The following is an 18,740-nucleotide window of genomic DNA, read 5'->3' as shown; positions in this document are numbered from 1 at the left end:
AAACATGTGTACCTGAGCCATCCATACCCAATAAACAAAAGGCCATCCATAAGATACTACCTGTGTTGGGCCAGTAGTTGAAGTCAATATCTGTGCCACCCAACCACCGCAGATAGAAAATAAGCAGACAATGTCTGTGAGGAAGAGGAGAATGCCATCAGTTAGCCCCTCAAGATGGCTTTGCTTGTTTTAAGATCCCTCAATAAGGTGCACTAGAATACCAAGTAAAGATTCCACAAGACAGGTGTGCTTGCAGTTAGTACATCAAAGACATTTGAGTATGGAGTAGAGCGTTTGGAAGGTGGTGTGTTAGAGTCTTTTCCTGGAGGCACGCGAAGAAACATTGACACTGTACATGTAATGTATTGTAAAATGACTGATAAACCTGGGCACTAAGTTTGCAAGAGAACCCAGTCCAATGTGACTAGACAGTAAACGGGATTAAAGGTTAGAATACCATTTCAGAAGTTGGTTCAAACAACTTGGATGAAGAATTGTTGCCTTTAAAAGACGTCATTCTTAATTATGTAAAAGAGGCCAATAGAAAATGGTTGTTGTGTCATATCAACTTATCTCTTAGTGGGTTTAACTTGACATGACAATGAAACTCTTCCTCTCTTTTTATAGGCTAGGGATGTCTTACTTTGCATACTGGTGATGTATTTTATTCATGAGATATGTCTGAAATCTAAAGTCTGGTTTTGCATGATTTCCAAATTTGAGTGCAATTTACCTTGGTCTGCCTTCAGGCGAGTAGAAGAAAACTGCACCTGTTGTATGCAGTATTGTATGTGCTCATTTCATCTTAGGAAGGTTGTCAATTAGCACACTTCAACAACCAGATCAAAGTCAGATGCAAGGTTGATAAGTGTACTTACCAAATACCACCCTTCTGTCATCGAGAGAGCCATGGTAGTGAGCAGAAAAGGTCAGCGAGTGCTATCGGTGTTTTTGGCTGTAACAACTCTTCTTAAAGGGTTGCTCCTGTCCCTTCAGCTGTTAGAAGGCCGTCATTTGTTTTGAAATGGTTGCACCATTTAAATATGCTTCTTAAGAAAAATCAACATTTCCACAAGCAAGCAAACATACAAAGACATAGGTGACTGCCCACTGACTTCCAACACATAAACAGGAGTTCCAGGAAATGACAGGAACATCAGTGATGCCATAGATGATAAAAAGGCTAATGGCATTTTTCCTGAAAACATACTATGAGTGCACTATTTCTTTAGATGATGGACAACAATGCAGGGCTTCGAGAAATTCCAGTGACTCCAATTATACCAACTTTACCTGAGTTCACTGAATAGACAAGCCAGTCAAGCAACATCACAAGACAGGCAAATATCATCTTCATGCCACTTGTGATGCTTCCTCAACTAATACTTTACCAACAGACTGCTGGGAACAAGAGAGAAAAGGAGAAAGAAAGAATCAATGTATGGCAAAGTTTTTGTTCAACTTTATGAATGTGACGTTCTCTATCATGAAGATAGATGTATGTTAATACATACGATGAGCTGCACACTCATATGGTGCACTGGATATTGGGCAGCTGAGAATATCACATAAACACTGACCAATGGTGATCACCACTCCCTTTTACTCTTGTGCTGGTATAGCATGGAACAATTAAAGCAGCATGTAAAGTCTTGTACTTTGTTGGATACCTTCAGCATGCCTAAATCACCCACTTTCAGATCTCACCAATCCTGATGAAGTGTAAGACCCTGTTACATTTTTATGGCATTGAAACAATTGACAACTTTTGCTTTTTTTCTCCTGCAATGATGCTTATATTCCTTAAACACATGGCACATGCCAAATCACGTCTTTGCAGTCGACCTGTTATTTGCAATTATGCTTGTTGTAAAACAAAGGCCCTCATTTACAAGAGGCCTGAGCATCACTTTTTATGATGATCTGGTGATGAAGATTTCTTAATCATATCTATGAGGTGACGCAAAGCCACCCCGCGTGGCTAGGCATGGCCTCATAGATATGGAGTATGGCAAGGCAGCACAAAGCGCTGCCTTCCTTACTCTGCTTCGACACATTCCATTGTCATTGCTGTTGGTGTTCCCACTCAGCACCCATGCATTTTGACACTACCCCAGATTGACAATATCACATGAACATGGGACAGCGCCAACAATGTTCGTCTCCCCAGAGCAGGCGTGACGATGAGAAATGCTTACATTTCTCCTCGTTTTTTTCCTCTTCCCATGTGTGCTACATGCTGCGGCACATACAGAATGAGGAAAACAGCTCTTGTGGTTGTTTGTATGGAGAAAGGTGCCTCTTCCTCCACAGAAACAATCATGCCAACAACACAGACACCCTTGCAACATGGTTGCCACATCTGACTGTATTATTTGTCATTTATTGGGCAAAGAGTACAATAAAAGCTAATTCCACACAACACAATTTGTTTCTGCAGAAGCCGCCCGAGCTAGCAAGCTACATCCAACAAACCATGTACGCAGGACTGCAGAAGGGGATAATTTAGCCCATGAACGGGCGGCATCATTATTGGTCATCAAATCCACAATTCACTAGCTGAGCAGGTGGCAATTTCTTGGAACCTGGGACAACTGTGAAGCTACGTAAGCCTGTAGTCGGTGCCCGTTGTGGAAGCAGCCAGCATGCTCACGCCCTTGTCTCTGTGGCACTCAGCACTCGCTCCTCTGACTGTCAGCCTGGGACCCACTGTGTGGTCAACAATCCTTTGGATTGTGCACCATAGTTAGGCTGGGGTGGATGTAGTAACCAGTTTGGGTCGAGTGAGGGAGACTGGACGCACAAGTGGGACTTGCTGATTGCACACTGCTACCCCACTCCTCCAGCTCTTTAACACCTGTATATTGCTAAAGTAGTCTACATCAGAAATGGCTCCTGATTGCAGCAAACACAAGGAGATGATGGACAGAGAGCTGAAAGTTTTCAGACCCTAACCTCCAGTTACAGATCTGGGTTGACTCCATCATCATTCTTTAGCTCACTTCGGCACCTCAGTTCAGACCCAGCCATATACAAAACAGTCTTGACCCTGTGCCTCATGGTAACAGTCCAGCCTGAATTGGCAAGCCGGGTCTTCCCTGAACAGGAAACAAGCATCCTAGGATCGGCTTTGGGGTAAAACCCCTCATTAGCCAGGCTATCTTGAATCCAGTGGCAAAGTAAGCAAGAGACCCACGACTGGGCATACCCTGCCGACTTAGGGCAAACAAAGCAAACACAAGGAGATGATGGAGGGCGCGCTGAACCTTTTCAGACACTCACCCCCAAACACAGATCTGGGTTGAATCCATCTTCATCCTTTAGCTCACTTTACCACCTCAGTTCAGACCCAGCTATGTGCCATATATTGCAGCAGCCTTGAGCGGCCTTGACAGGCCTCCAAGACTCTCTCAGGATGTCTTCCAAATACACTTTTCTTAAGGGTGCTACAAGACCTACTGGGGTATACCATCTTTAGCATGCAACGATTCAATGGTCGCTGTCAAGAGCTGAGAGAATAGGAAAAGGAATGTCATCTAGTGTTTTACCAACACGTTCATGGCTCTGCTAGCAGTTCAGCCCTAATGCCTTTCCTCAGCTACTCTTACCACTCTCCATTGCTCCATGAGTGCGCCGCTTGCTATGGTCCTCAGATATTGTATAACTGTTCCTGGGACCTATTCTATTTTCCTCCACCAGGCCATTAGATTTATAATACCCCTGCTAATGTCCAGCTGGCGGCTCCCAGGTCAGCTATGAACCTTGTCTTGGATAATTTATACAAGACTTCTAGGACAACTTAAAATCAGATCTTCAACTTCAAGAACAATGTACACCGTTAAGGCAGGTGCTATCAAGAATGGAACAAAATGACCTGCTACTAGCTCGAGTCGAGCTCAGGCACATATTGAAATCCACATAAGAGATCCAATCTCATGTCCAAAACCATCGAAAAACACATCCTTTTCTGAAACATCCCCAAAGGATAAGATGGACTTGGCCAACCCCATGTAAAGAGTCACATCAAGCAGGCTGTCCTATACCCGCAGGAAGTTGTCCCAAAAATCCTTCCTTCTCTTGGGCTGCAAAACTAGAAATCTATTGCACCTAGCTCACCTCCAATTAGCTGCCTTTCACATACCCCAATTAAGTCCTTCTTTACAGATGGGGACGACAATGAAACAGAATGCTGGCTCAGACACACAGCGGTTAGCCCTCAGGACCTACTTGATGATACATGTCAAGATATTTCAAATTTATTATTCTCCACTTTAGACATCAGTTCAAAGACGTTAGAACTTCGATCTAATATATTTGAGTTGCACATCTCCGCCTTGGAGACTTTGGCTCAATATATGGAGCAGTTGATTCCTGCTGAGGGAGCTTGGGTGCTTTCACGCAACAATTACTCACAGACTTCCCGCAACTCATGAATGCCCATGCTCTTCAATTTTAGATAAACTAAGCTCTCATCTCATTAGTGCAAGAGGTGAGGATGCTAAAACTGTTTATTCTTCTCAACATTCCATCTCAAATACGTACGATGAGCACAGTGCCCCTCTAAGTGCCCGTCAAGGTAGGCAACTTACCAACAACATATTGGTCCTAAGGAAACATCACTCTGGTTTTTTAACAAATTCAACATGCTGCAGAAGTTCATGCTGTTCCAAAGTCTTTAACAGAGATAGCCTCCCCCACCAGCGCAAATGACATCATTTCATTCATTTCATTATTTCGGTCCTTGACCATAAAAGTGCAGATAAAATACATACAAGCACAATAATAAAATCCAAAAATACGAGCAGTTAAAAAGTTATTAAACAACAAGTTATCAAAAAAGAAAGAAAAAAGGGGATTTACCCCAGTTAGATCCTTGTCAGAAAGGTGGTCCTTCTGCGCCACATACCATATAGGAAGCGGGAAACCGAGAAAACAATAGGATGGGAGGTATCATATGTTAAAACTCTACAAGCCTGTGCGCATTGTCTGAGTCCCAAGTTTCTGCACAGTGGAGACCACCAGCAGTTCCGTATTTTGCTGTACGCCGGGCAGAAGAACAGGACATGCACAATATCTTCTATGCTATTATTGCAGGCTGGGCAGGTTCCGTCATTTGAGATAGTCCATTTAGAGGCCCGCACCCTAATGGGCAAGCAGCCATGTCTCAATTGGGTATATAGTTTTCTCGCAAGAGGGGGCTGCACTAGATCTAGAAATTCCTCCCTCTTGGGTGCAATTTTCACCTGCAAAAATTCAGTTGATAGCCTACCCAGAGTTGTCGAGCAGTGTAACATGTTAAGGCTATGGTTTCTCAAAATAGCTAACAGCTCTGACCTCTGTAACCTTGGACAGCTCTCCCCCGGGGACTCCCACAATTGAAGCAAGCCAATTTGGTAAAAGAGAACCTTGATGTGGGATAGCCAGGGTATGTTTTTGGTCTTGACCTACCCCCAGACTACAGAGAATTCCGCTCTGTAATCAACAAGCTCCGGTACAGTCCAGAGCCTTCTCCAGTAGAGCAGGGGTCGTGCGGCTATCAGATCTTTAATGGACTCAAGGCCAATATCTAGCCGCAACGGTGTGAGAGGGGTGCTTTGGGGTAGGCCTACCAGATTTCTCATAAAAGCCTGCTCAACCTTTAGAAGACTCAGTGCGTTCTTGTGTCCCCAGAATTCTGCACCGTACATAGCTGCTGACCTGGTCTGAGTTCTACAGGTTTCAATAACAGGGGCAACTGGTTTAAATTGTGATGTTTTGTGAAATTTCCCAATACCCCCTGTAATATGTGAAAGTCTCAGGGCGGATCTAGACACCTGGTGACCCCAGTCAAAATCTTCGGTTAGCGTGACACCGAGGTAAACAAAGGTTTTCACCTGCTCAAGCGGGGTGCCTTTCAAGACAGGGTTCGGGCGAGTGTGCCTTGGGGGATTGAAAACCATGAACTTGGTTTTATCCGAGTTTACCTCCAATCCCCTCGAGGCACAGAAGGTTGCAAACCTATCCAGAACCCCCTGAATGCCCGTTGATGTTCGGGATAACAACAAGGTGTCATCCGCCAACATCAGAGCGGGCACCCGTCCAGTAGCCAACCTCGGGGCATCGTTATCCCTGACTCCATCTAATTCATCTACCAAGCCGTTAACATAAAGGCTAAAGAGTGTAGGTGGCAGGGCGCAACAATGGCGTACACCCTTGGTTACTGGGAAGCGGGCCGAAAGTTCTCCATTCCTTCCGCACCTCACCTGGGCGTAATTCCCCGCATGGAGTTGGATCAAGACATCTAATAGGTAGGACGGGAGGCCTAGTTCTTCCAGTACCCTCCATAATTTCTCCCTCGGCACAAGGTCGAAGGCGGCCCGCAGGTCCACAAAAAACAAGGTAGAGGCTGCCACCCTCTACTCTTGCAGTTTTCCAAAACAGGACCTGCAGCCTAAAAATCGGGTCCAAGGTCGAGATGCCAGATCTAAATCCGGCTTGGAGAGTGGTCAGTATTTTATGTTCCTGTATCCATCCCAATATTCTGTCCAGCAAGATCCGGCCCATTAGTTTTTGCATAGTGTCTAAAAGAGTAATGGGCCTGTAGTTGGATGGAGATAACGGGCAGCCATTCTTGTAAATGGGGACGATCTCAGCTCCAAACCAGGTTTCCGGTAACTTGGAATCCCCGATGATCGCATTTAACAAAACTACAAGATACGGAGTCCAAATTTTGGGCTGGGAGCGAAAAAGGTCGCCAGGTAATTTATCAAGGCCTGGGGCTTTGTTTGGGAGCAGTCTTTCAATAGCAGTCTCCACTTCCTTGAGAGAAATACTTTCAAGGTTTTGAGGGGAAGTCATCTCCTGATCATCCAGCGGGCCCCTCCGATGACCCATGCCCAAGGCCCCCAGCAGTCGATGCTCGTGCAGGGGGTCTAGGGCCGGGGAAGTCCGAAGGGTCCTATCTACTCCTGGCATCTGGGCCTGCCATTGATTCACATAGGTGCCAGTCTCGGGGCTTGTATAAAGGGCTGCGAGGTGTGCCTCCCATACTGAGGGAGCTATGTTCTGGAAATCAACCTCTCCCCACCCTTTTGTAACACCATTACTTATAGCCCAAAATGATTTGGCATCCTTTAAGTGGAGCGCTTGTCTCAGTTCTTCCCACCTGGCTTCCTCCCACTCTCTCTTGCCCCTGATGATCTCCTTTTTGTACAGCAGTCTAGTTGCCCTATTTTTTTGCATTACCCTTGGATTTGATTGCTACAAGGAGATCCTTCTTTACTTTCTTACAGGTACAATCGAACCAGGGGTGCGACCTAGGCGTGCTTCGTTTGTTTCTACTTACTGGGTAGAGCACCTCCCCTAGTATCATGGCTAGTTGGGTATGTATTTCTACTGGTTGCTTGCAAAGGGCCGGTTCGCCCATCTCGCTTATGAGGGGAATTGCAATCTGGTATATTTTTGCAAGCCTGGTGGGGGAATTCGCAAAGTGGGGCCATTTAATCCTTTTCCTATTGTTTGTTACCGTGAGAGGTGTCATCACCATGGCAGGATTTGGGACTGGATTTGTTAGGCCAAAGGACCCAGGCTTTAGGGTTAAGACCAAGGCATTATGGTCACTATCATGCCGTGGTACAACCCTACATCACTCATCAAGACATTGGAAATACCTAGTTACCAACAATTATGAAGATCACTAAAGTAACCAACCCGCAGGTGCACAACATATAGAAAGATTCATATAACCTTTCTGAAAGGAAAAGAGGGAAATTTAGGAAACTAAACAAAAAAGGAAGTAAAACTACAATTGCAAAAGGCCACTCTCTGAACGATCTTTTTGAGTATAAAAATGACCTCATTGTTAAGTGCTACAAATGTGCAGAACAACCCAATAGCTATCATAGTTTTGTTACCCACAGTCCAAGAGTGCACTCAACAATGCTCGCGGATCCATTTGCAGGCACATTACTCCAACTCACTCAAAATTCCACACTAGTCCCTGGTCGAAGCCTGACTCAAGGCCTAATTCAACCCCTCCAACCTCCAGTTATGATCTGCACTGTCAACTTCATTAGTACTAAGTAGAATGACAATAGTCTGCGTAAAACTGCAGTTGCTTCGACTTTGCTCACTGACCTGCCCTCTGCAGGTTTCACTCAAGTAAATCCTTGCCCCTGAACATCTATGACGTGGCATACTCAAGTCCTGTCAAGTTCTTACTGAGCCATAGTAAAAGATAGACAAAAATATACTGAAGGTACCAAAAGGGACAAATTAATCACCATCTTCTATCCAGAATACTCCTCCAGGGGCAAGGCTGAAATCTTGAATAGAGGAAACATCACAAAGCTCCTAGCAGCTCACAGGAACTTAAAACACTTGCTTGTTCTGGCACAGCAGCTGCTCAGTATCTGTGGGTTTGAAAATAATGGCTCCACCATAGTCACATGGTCCTCAGAAACAACAACTAACTTTGTGTTCTCAAAAAACAAATTATTTTAAGATTAGGGGTCAAAGTAACTTGTTCTACCTTGATTACCATTTCAACCTCTCTTAGGGCCCGATGTAGGTAAACGGGATTTTCCGATTTCAAAATACCGAGGCGGGCCGAATCGGTATTCTGAAATCGGAAAACGAGATGTAGGAAAAAAATACCGAATGAAAACCGAATCGGTCGGCATCGGTAATGAGATTCGGTACGTTCCGATTCAGCTAGGTCCGAATCGGAAATTACCGAATCGGCCAACAACGAATCGGAAAATACCGAATCGGCTACCACCGAATCGGATATTTCCGATTCGGCGAATACCGAATCGGTAAATGCCGATTCGGTAAAAACCGATTCGGCAATCATAGACCCATGGCGAAAAAGCCCATAGGAATGCATTGCATGACCCGATTCGGCTTTTACCGAATCGGATAATACCGAATCGGATTTTACCGATTCGGATTTTACCGAATCGGTAAAAGCAGACTCGGCAATAGGCGATTCAGCCAATGAGGTGGCTCCCCCTCCCCCACCCAAACAGGGAGTGGCAACCCTGGCAGGTGCAGCCAATTAAGAAGTTTCTAGAAGTTTCTGGAAAGCCTGCCTGAGCCCAACACACAGTTAGCAGCAGTGGGAGAAGGAGGTTGCAGACTGAGCAGGAGCAAGAGAACATGGCAGATCAGGCAGGAAGCCAGAAGTCCTCCCAAAAGAGGAAGCCAAAATTCACCACCACAGAACTACAGGTGCTGGTTGAGGAGGTGGTGAGGGTGCACCGCCAGCTCTTTGGCAAGCTGTCCCTCAACGTGCCAGACAGCACCAAGAGGCGATTGTGGGCAGACATCGCCCAGAAGGTCAATGCTGCTGGAGTCACCCCCAGGTCCATTGAGGAACTTAAGAAAAGGTTCTATGACCTCCGCAGCCTCACCAAGAGGAAGCTGGCCGACCTCCAAAGGCAGGCAGGACACACCGGAGGAGGCAAGAACCCGGCGCCACCCCTCACCGAGCTGGAGGAAATTGTCTCCAGCACCATCGAGAGGGAGAGCATTGTAGGGATCGGGACCCTGGACAGCACTGCGATGGCCACAGCTACAGGTAAGAAGCATGCGCATTATGACACACCCTACCAGACACCTCCCCATTAGACACAATGCATAGGCAAACACCAGCACTGTACTGTCACCAACATACAAGAGACAAGCATCATGGTACATGTAGTCAGCAGAAGTTAGCCAAATATGTCAGTGCAGAATCACAAGACAGGAAACAGTGTGACACGGTGTAAGGAGATGCAAGGACATGTGGAATGCCATAATTGTACTGACTGTAATACATCGGCACTCAGTTTACAAATGCTTCTTTGTACCTAGGGGCACCATCAGGCGGCACCACTGTGGCAGCAGAGGGAGCTTCCACATCACATACTGCAGTGGCAGGGCCGAGCACCAGCCAGCCTGGCCAGGAGGAGGAGGAAGAGGATGAGGAAGGAGACACCCCAGGGCTTGGAATGGAGGGAGTCCTGGTGATTGATTTCCAGGCAGTGCACTCCCCAGTACTGCCCAGCTCACCCCCCTTGCAATTTTCACCATGCAACTCCCCACCAAGGCAGACCATTCCGCCGACAACAGCTCCTGCCACAACCGTGGCCTTGCCACCCGTCCTACCTGTCCTGGGAGCAGGGGCTCCGGGACCGGCCAGCACCACACCACCACCAGTGGCACCCCAGCCCACTCAGCAGGCCGGAGGCAGCAGTGCCAGACGCCGTGCCACCACCACCACCACCACCACCACCACTGCTGCACCAGCACGGGAGGGCAGTGTGTTCCTGGGCCTGGAGGGCCAGATGGTCAAAATCCAGCGCCAACAGGCCAGATCCACCATGGCCTGCCAACGCCAGCTCCTGCAGCACAACCTGCAGATGGGGGAGTTGGTGAAGGGGTTCCAGGCTGTTGTGGACAGCAACAAGGAGGTGGCAGCAGGGTTGGGCAGGCTGACCACTGCCATCACCCACTCCTCTGCCAGGCAGGAGGACCATGAGGTTGCGCGCAGGAGGGATGCCCGGGTGCTCAACCGGGCCATGGCCCGCCTTGCAGCGGCGACTGCACAGCTGTGCCAGCGTAGCGCAAATCAGGAGTCGGTGCAGAGTCAGCATACTGCTGAGCTGACCAGGGGGATGGCCAGGATCACCACGGCCATGGAGGCCATGTTAATATCGAACGCCGCCTCCAATCCTGCCCTGGACCTGGGTGATGCTGGTGACAGCAGCAGCCGCAGCAGCCCGGCCAGCGCTGCATCAGAGCCAAGGAGGAGCACCAGGCGCTCCGCTGATGCTGCTGGCCATTCGGAGGGGGCCGAGGGACACCCCAGTGGATCTGGAAAGCGGGCCAAAAAATAGGCTGGCAAGGGGGGATGATCATACCAGAACCCTGGACTTTATTTGTTTTGACAGACTCCATTTTTTTATGCACTTCAGTGATGTAACTGTGGTGCATCACTATTAAAAAGTTTATTTTCCAAGCAACATTTAGCTGTCTTTGCATCTGTACTCAGTCAGAAATAGTTCTCAGTGATCTCCTCACGTCTGTATCTGCCATCACATGGCGTACACACCCCAGCTGGCTGTGTCAGTGGCACAGCTTCGTCGTCGTCATAGTCCTCGTAGTCAGACAACTCCACCTCAGTGCCCTTCTTGACCGCAAGGTTGTGTAACATTGCACATACAGCTATGATCTTGCAGCAGGTGATGGGGGTATACTGCCTTGCACCTCCACTCTTGTGCAGGCATCTGAATCTACTTTTCCAGATGCCAAAGGTCCGTTCAACAACATTCCTGGTGCGTATGTGGGCACGGTTATACCTCCTTTGGCTGGGTGTGGAGGGGTTGAGGTAGGGGGTGAGTATGAATGAGCGGAGGGCATATGCACTGTCGCCTGGAAGAGAAAGGGGTCACATTAGACACATGCATACATGTATTACACCTACCTACTATGTGTTATGGGGGTCTGATGATGTGGCTCACCTAGGAGGTATCCTTCTCCAAAATCGCCAGCCATCAGCCGTGCATATATGCCGCTCTGTTGGAATATATATGAGTCATGGGTACTCCCTGGAAATTTTGCTACCAGGTCTGTGATGGTGTACTTGGCATTGCAGATCACCTGCACGTTGATGGTGTGTGTCGATTTCCGATTGCGGTATATGTATTCGGTGTCCGCTGGTGGGCAAATCGGAATATGCGTGCCATCTATGCAACCGATGACTTGGGGAAAGTGTGCCATCTGGTAGAAGTCCGCTTTGGTTTGTAGCAGTTCTGCGTGGGTTGCAGGGAATGAGATGTATTGGTCCATCCTGTCTATCATGGCGTCAAGGAATATGTGGAAGAACCTTGACAGGCTGCTCTGGCTCACCCCTCCTGCTGCTGCTACTCCACTTTGATAGCTGCCAGACGCTACCAGGTGTAGGCTGCATAGCACCTGGACGTGGGCAGGGATGGCGTGTGCCCTTGGGGTGTGGTGGTCCAAGTATGGCTTAAGGTCCCTGATGAGCTCAAGTATGGTGTCAGAGTCCAGCCTGTATCTCTGTAGGATCTCAGCCTCAGTGAGCATGAACAGGGTTATCCTCTGTCTGTAGACCTGTTCATTTCTTAGCCATTCCCTCAGTCCTTCCTGCTGTAGCCGTAGCCGCCTCGCAATGACATAGAAAGCTGCCATCCTGCAAGTTGCAATGCATTTTGGGACTGTTTATGTGGGTTGGAGTTGGTTACCACCTGATTGCAATCCATGGTAAATACCGAGTGAATTCTACCGATTTTGAGCCGATTTCGGTGTTTCTGTGCCTCCCTACATCTCCCCAACTGTCGGAATCGGGGAATTTCCCGATCGGAGAATCATACGAATCGGCATGTTTTCCGATTCGGAGCATGTCCGAATCGGTATTTTTTCCGATTCGGTACATGGACCGAATCGGTGATTTTCCGAATCGGTGTCACTAACGATTCGGTAGTGGGACCGAATCGGTGATTTTCCGAATCGGTGTCACTAACGATTCGGTAGTGGGACCGAATCGGTGATTTTCCGAATCGGTGTCACTAACGATTCGGTAGTGGGACCGAATCGGTGATTTTCCGATTCGGTGTCACTAACGAATCGGTACATGGACCGATTCGGTCTTTGTAACCGAATCGGTGTTTTTCCGATTCGTTACATATCCGATTTTCGGTATGTACGTATCGGATTCTTTCCCATTCGGTACACATTCCGATTCGGTTTTCTATCCGATTCGTTCTGTTTTTGCTTCCCTACATCTCGATGGCTGTTTACCGATCGGTAAGGGCCAAAAATCGGTATTTTCGGCCGATACCGATCGGTAAAGCCCTACCTACATCGGGCCCTAAGACTGTTAATTCACACAAAGCTTTAAAAGCAAACTCTCCTAACACAAGAGCAACCATCCTTGGAAATTATGGTGGCCCAGAATTAAACTTCAAAAACAACAGCAAATTGTCCTAAATTGGAATGACTACACCCAAAGCAGAAACTGCAAGCTAAACTAAATTGACCGGAGGGACATGGACCATGACAATTGGGTATGGCTAGCTGCCACTCCACAACACTATTGGAAGTTTTTCAAGCAATGCACCCCCTATCTTCTCTGTCAAGCTAAATGCAACTGGTATCAATCTTCTCCTGGAATGTGAGTGGCCTGAGTGAAATTTCTATCAGACTCTGGGTTAGCTCCTTTGCGCTTAAATTATCTTTCCTGTATTCAAGAAACTTGGAGAGTTATTGAATCCCCCTGGAGTGGTATATTGAATACTTTTCCCTGGCTCAGAAACAAACAAAAAAGGGGCATGCAGGGGGTGATCTATCCTTTTATATTACAGCCCCAATGAAACCTAAGATAGTCAGAATCATTCTTTAAAACCCTGCGCTGCTTTGAATAATGGTTGAAAACTGACATTTTGGACAAATGTCAGCTCTCTGTTGTTACTAATACACATGTTCATTTATACAGCATCGAAGGATAAAAATCACATTATCAAGGTTAATGAAGATATCCAAACACTAAAGCTTGTCTACTGTGACATCCCCCGGATTATCAGGCAATTTTACCTTGAATCTAATTTTCAGCTCAATGACAGCCAGCCAATATCATGCAGACAACACCTATTGGGGGGTTCCAATACAAGCCACACGACCACAGACAAAGGACTAAATATGTGCCTTATTCCAATATTTCCTTGAAAGTCTAGGCCGTTTTAAACAGGACCAATCAATGTCACATACTCTCAATTCAACATATAGTTTTGCAGTTCTAGATTCATCTTTTTTCTTTGATTATTTTCTAATGTCAAAAATTATAATATTACATGAAGATATGAAAGCGAACCGCTCCCTAAAAATGGTCATCGCTAATTCATCACAGCAGGCACCGGCTGTAGCCACGATTCCTGACAAAGACTTTGATGGAACTTTAAAGCCACCAGCTGATATGACAACTGGAAGAGGGAATTTCCTCCTTTCAGCAATTATGAATTTGACATAAACAGAGCCTGGGAGCAAATCCATAACCAATTGCTAATTACCCTGACATAAGAGGGGGAGAATAAAAGCTTGCAACAGACTGATTTCAATCATTCAAATCGCTGATATTAAAAAACATTGAGGAAAAAAAAAGGCTATCTTTGCAGGTAGACTAGACAAATACACAACAACCTTGGCGATGTCAATCATTTGGAGAAGGCCAACTCATTACTGAAAGGCTAGACAGAAAACAATGTGGAAAGCTAAAAAGAGCAAGAGAGATAATGACTGCTCCGAGTTCTTCGTAACAAAAAGAATGGAAAAAGGTCTAACTTAACTGCAAGGTAATAATGTTCAAAATGATGCATGGAGAGCCTACACCGGGTCATTATAGGAGTTCTTTGTCTTTACACCTACAGAGTCTTCCAAAGCTTACACTCCTGCATCTTGTCCTACAAAATACTCTATGGTCAGCTTGCATATCTCGTCATACCTCCTAAGTGGTATCCAACTACAGAACTCAGACATCTAGGTCAAGGCTAAATTTGGTACAAATCAGACTACCTCTGCCAAGATCTAGACACACAAGTGATCAAGCAAGGCTGTGTTCTCGCTCTGCTACTTTTCAACTTATAGATTCCTGACTTGAGTACTCAATTGTATTACCTCCAACTCTCACCACCCAGAGTTGGTCAGTGGCATATCACTATTCTCCAACATGTCGAAGATGTAGTGCTACTAAACCTCACCAGTGTGGGACATCAGAAACTATTTAACATGCTTGCCTCTTTTTGTCAAGCAAATTTCATGATCGCTAAGCTTGGCAAAACGGAAATTATTGAATTCACGAGGAAAGTGCACAAAACAGATGCATAGTGCCTAGGTAAGTGATTAGTCGAAAATACCTCAAAATAGAAATATTTTGGAGTTTGGTTTGAGGAATGGGGAGGACATCAACATCTGAACTGCTTGAAACCAACTCCCTCTGCTTGGCCATTAACGTCTAGATGTGATCAACTAGATAGCAGTCAATATCCAGCAAGACCGAGGTGCTGGTGATAGGGAAGGCTCCATCAGTATGGACCTCAGCATGGTGGCCCCAGTCATCGGGCCCGACTCCCACATCTTGTGAACAAGCTAAAAACCTTGGGATTTGGGTGGACAAAAAGCTGTCTTTTGACTATGATACCAGGCGAGTGGCAGGCGCCTGTTTTGGCATTTTAAGAGTCTACGGAAAACCCTTGATACCCTCCCCACTGTATCTAGAAAAATTCCAGTTCATGCACTGGTAACCTCTCGCCTAGATTATGGCAATCTTCTGTAGCTGTGTGCAACTGCCAGATGCTTGCAGTGCATCCAGAATGCAGCAGCAAGATTAGTTCTCATGCTCCCGAAGTGGGTCTCAGCTACTGGTGCGCTAGCCTCGCTACACTGGCTTCTGGTTAGGGAGAGAGTAAAATTCAAGGCTCTATGTGTGAGCCATCAGATTCTGCAAAGAAAGGGGCCCACATACCTGCACGATTTTGTAACTCCTTACGTACCGGCTAGACTGTTATGGTCCAGCGGGATAGGTAAGGTGTTTGTTCCCAGAATCAAAAGAGCCAGGATGGGTGGGCGATCGTTTTGCTACCTTGCTGCCCAGTTGTGGAACACGCTCCCTCAGGCACTCTGGCTGGAGTGCTCTGAGTCAGTCTTCCGGAAAGGTCTGAAGACGCATCTATTCCCTATTTTTTAAATTGTTTTGTTGGTTTGAACTGTTGCTCCGTTCTGCAACCGTAGCGCGGGGACACACTGGCCTCAGTGTAACCAGGCGCTTTACAAATGTAACTATTATTATTATAATTATCTTCCATCCATACAGTGACAAAATAAAGACTCGCCGCCACCCTTGCTTGTGTAGCAGAAGCCTTTGCAGCTAATTTTAGAGCCTTTGAAAACATATCTCAATGTAACATATATACATATTGACTCCTATTAAAGATGCCACAGGACACATTGCAGTTCCAGATAAGAAACAAAATTTGGGCCAACAGACCAAAATATACCCTCGAAAGCTGTAGCTTTGAAGAAAAGCCCACCAAAATTTCCTTAAGTTATATAGCTGGGAAAAATTAAGCCTGGCCTCGATAACTCAAAAAATTCACGGTCAATTTATTTGAACTCCGCTTTGATATCTTTAAGGGTAGAGGCGCTATGGGAATATGAACTCTCATTTGCCTCATTCAAGAGTGCACTTAACAAAATGGGGAAACAAGCATATTCCCTGGCAGACAAATCTATGCTCAGAAAAAGAACCATGCAGTGATCAATAATAAACACCTACAATGCCATCCTCCTCAAAAAATATCTAGATTTTCCTTTTTAAACATACTATAAAACAAGACTAATGCAACCACATTTTGAACTTATTCCATCCGTGGATTTTCTACTAAAATTGGCTAAGTTGCAAGTCATGTAGGAATGCACAATTTGTATGGGTCAACCTGAGACATTGCCTCACATACAATGTACTTGTCCCACTTTATTCATCAAGCACAGTAAGTGGAAGTGGCTACGTCATAATAGGTGTACCATTTGCACTTGTCGCCACACCATTTTTTTTTCTGCTTGCAAGGCATTCACCTACAAGTGTTGGTCTGACTCATAAAATTCATGAACTGTGTGAATAGGCTTTTAGCAAGGCCTTCTGCGTAGTCGCCACCTTTGCTTAGTTTATGCCAGATTTGCACCAAAATTAGTGTTATCAGTAATTATTATTAACTAATATTGTTTAACGCAGAACTATCCCTGTGTATATATCTGGACTGCACATGTCGAATGCACAGATATTTATGATACATGTGGATAACTATCACAAACCTATTGCTATAGTGTGGCCAATATGTGGGCAGTCCAGTCAATGGGCATATGGTACAAAACAGAGCTACCTGTTTATCGCCGTAAACAAGGTCATATTCTTCTGGCTGAAGATGCTGCTGTGAAGGGGGAACCTAGAGAAATGGATTCACATCGAACTCCGATGGGAAGAACAGGAAAGGGGGTGAGCATGCACCCCAAATCTTTTGACACCGCTGACCTGGAACCTGTGGTCTTGCTGCCACAGTCGGCTAATCGGATAGCCAACTCATAATTTGGACTGTGGTGAACTTCTCTCGACCACCCTATGGTAGCTGCTTTTCCCTGACCACTGCCACAGCAGTCTGTGGACTGCTGGCGGTGTTGGCGGTTCCCCGGTGGTGTTTGCATAAGCAATCCGAAAATCTCGGAATACGACGGACAGACCTCACCCGTGAGGACGGCAGTTCCCAGACTGCCAAACTCATAATCAGCCCCTCAGATCAGGCCTAAATGTTGTATTTTGATATATCATTAAAATAAATAGGGATTTTATTATTTCTTTTAATAATGCAACCCTTCGTTTTACTGCTCTATTTCTAAGGGTTTTAATTAACTGACACTAAACTAAGATAAGATAAGGTAAGGTAAGAGCAAGAACTATGGGTCGGGCACCTCTGCCTTACTGCATTTGTTTGATTTTTTGTTTGCTTGCCTTCTAATTGCTGAATAATCCTTCTAACATTGCAAGTTCGAAAGTTTGAAACTTCCTGTTAGAAATGGGACCCTGGCTGGCCAAGACTCGCGTCGAGGTCAGTCAGGGATCACCATTCCCAAGGTCAGGGCAAGGGAGTTACACGCCAAGATAACCCCTACTCGCCCTCTAGGTAACGTGGCGTGAGCAGCAAGGCTAAACTTGGAGGCGATATGAGTTAAGTATTTGCGCACGCACCCCAGCAACAACACCCAAGGCCCACCACAAAGGAAACTCCACACAAGGTTATATATAAAAATAGCCTTTGTATTACACCAAAATACATTAGATAAAACACACACTTTACATTGTGCCAGGGGCACGGGCAGAATTTACAGGGGATATGTACAAGACAGGGCCACCTGGACCACTGTCAGGAATCAGCACTTTTAGAAGTAACACTTCTTAGAAATAGCACTTAGAATGTAAAATTACATTAGCACAAAATAACATACAACCAGTCACTACTGGCACCAGGTGAGCACCACCTATGCAACCCTCACTATCTTAGGAGATTACACTAGGGAACCTGGGCCTCGCTAGTACCACCTGTACTAGCAAGAAGGAAACCACCTAAGTATCGCTATACCTGTAGGGGTGTAAGAGGAAAACACATGATGCAATGCATAACATTCATTCAGAGGTGTAAGGGAGGAAAACACATGATGCATCACAATACATTCAGAGGTGTAAGCAAAATGAACAATTGCGCCAAACTCACGTAAGTCACCACCTGTGACTGTCCCTAGGCCTTCTGGCCTTGTTGGGGCTAGGGCGCCCTGTGTCCAATGTCAGGGGGCCTAAACGTGGCAGTTGCCCACAAAGTGCTGGGCAACTGGTGCAAGCAAGATGGGCCAATCGTGGGAGCCTCACAGGCTCTGAGCAAAAGCACTGTCCCCCAAGAGCCTCTCTGGGGCTCTACCTCAACTGTGGGCTGGGAGCCATGCAGGGCTCAACAAATATGCCCCCACGAGCCTCACTGGGCTCGCACTTCAAGGAATGCCTGGAGCCTCACAGGCTCGAAATAGGGATGCCGCTGAGAGCCTCTCTGGCTCCAAATATGCACTGCCGTTGGAGTCCCCCTCTCTGGGGACTCGAAGGAAACAAACTGCGGCAACCAAGAGCCTCTCTGGGCCCGGGGAACAAGTGGGGCGCCTGGAGCCTT

This window comes from Lissotriton vulgaris, chromosome 5, assembly GCF_964263255.1.
Source record: "Lissotriton vulgaris chromosome 5, aLisVul1.2, whole genome shotgun sequence".
Classification (NCBI taxonomy): Eukaryota; Metazoa; Chordata; class Amphibia; order Caudata; family Salamandridae; genus Lissotriton; species Lissotriton vulgaris.
This window is presented reverse-complemented; position numbering follows the sequence as displayed.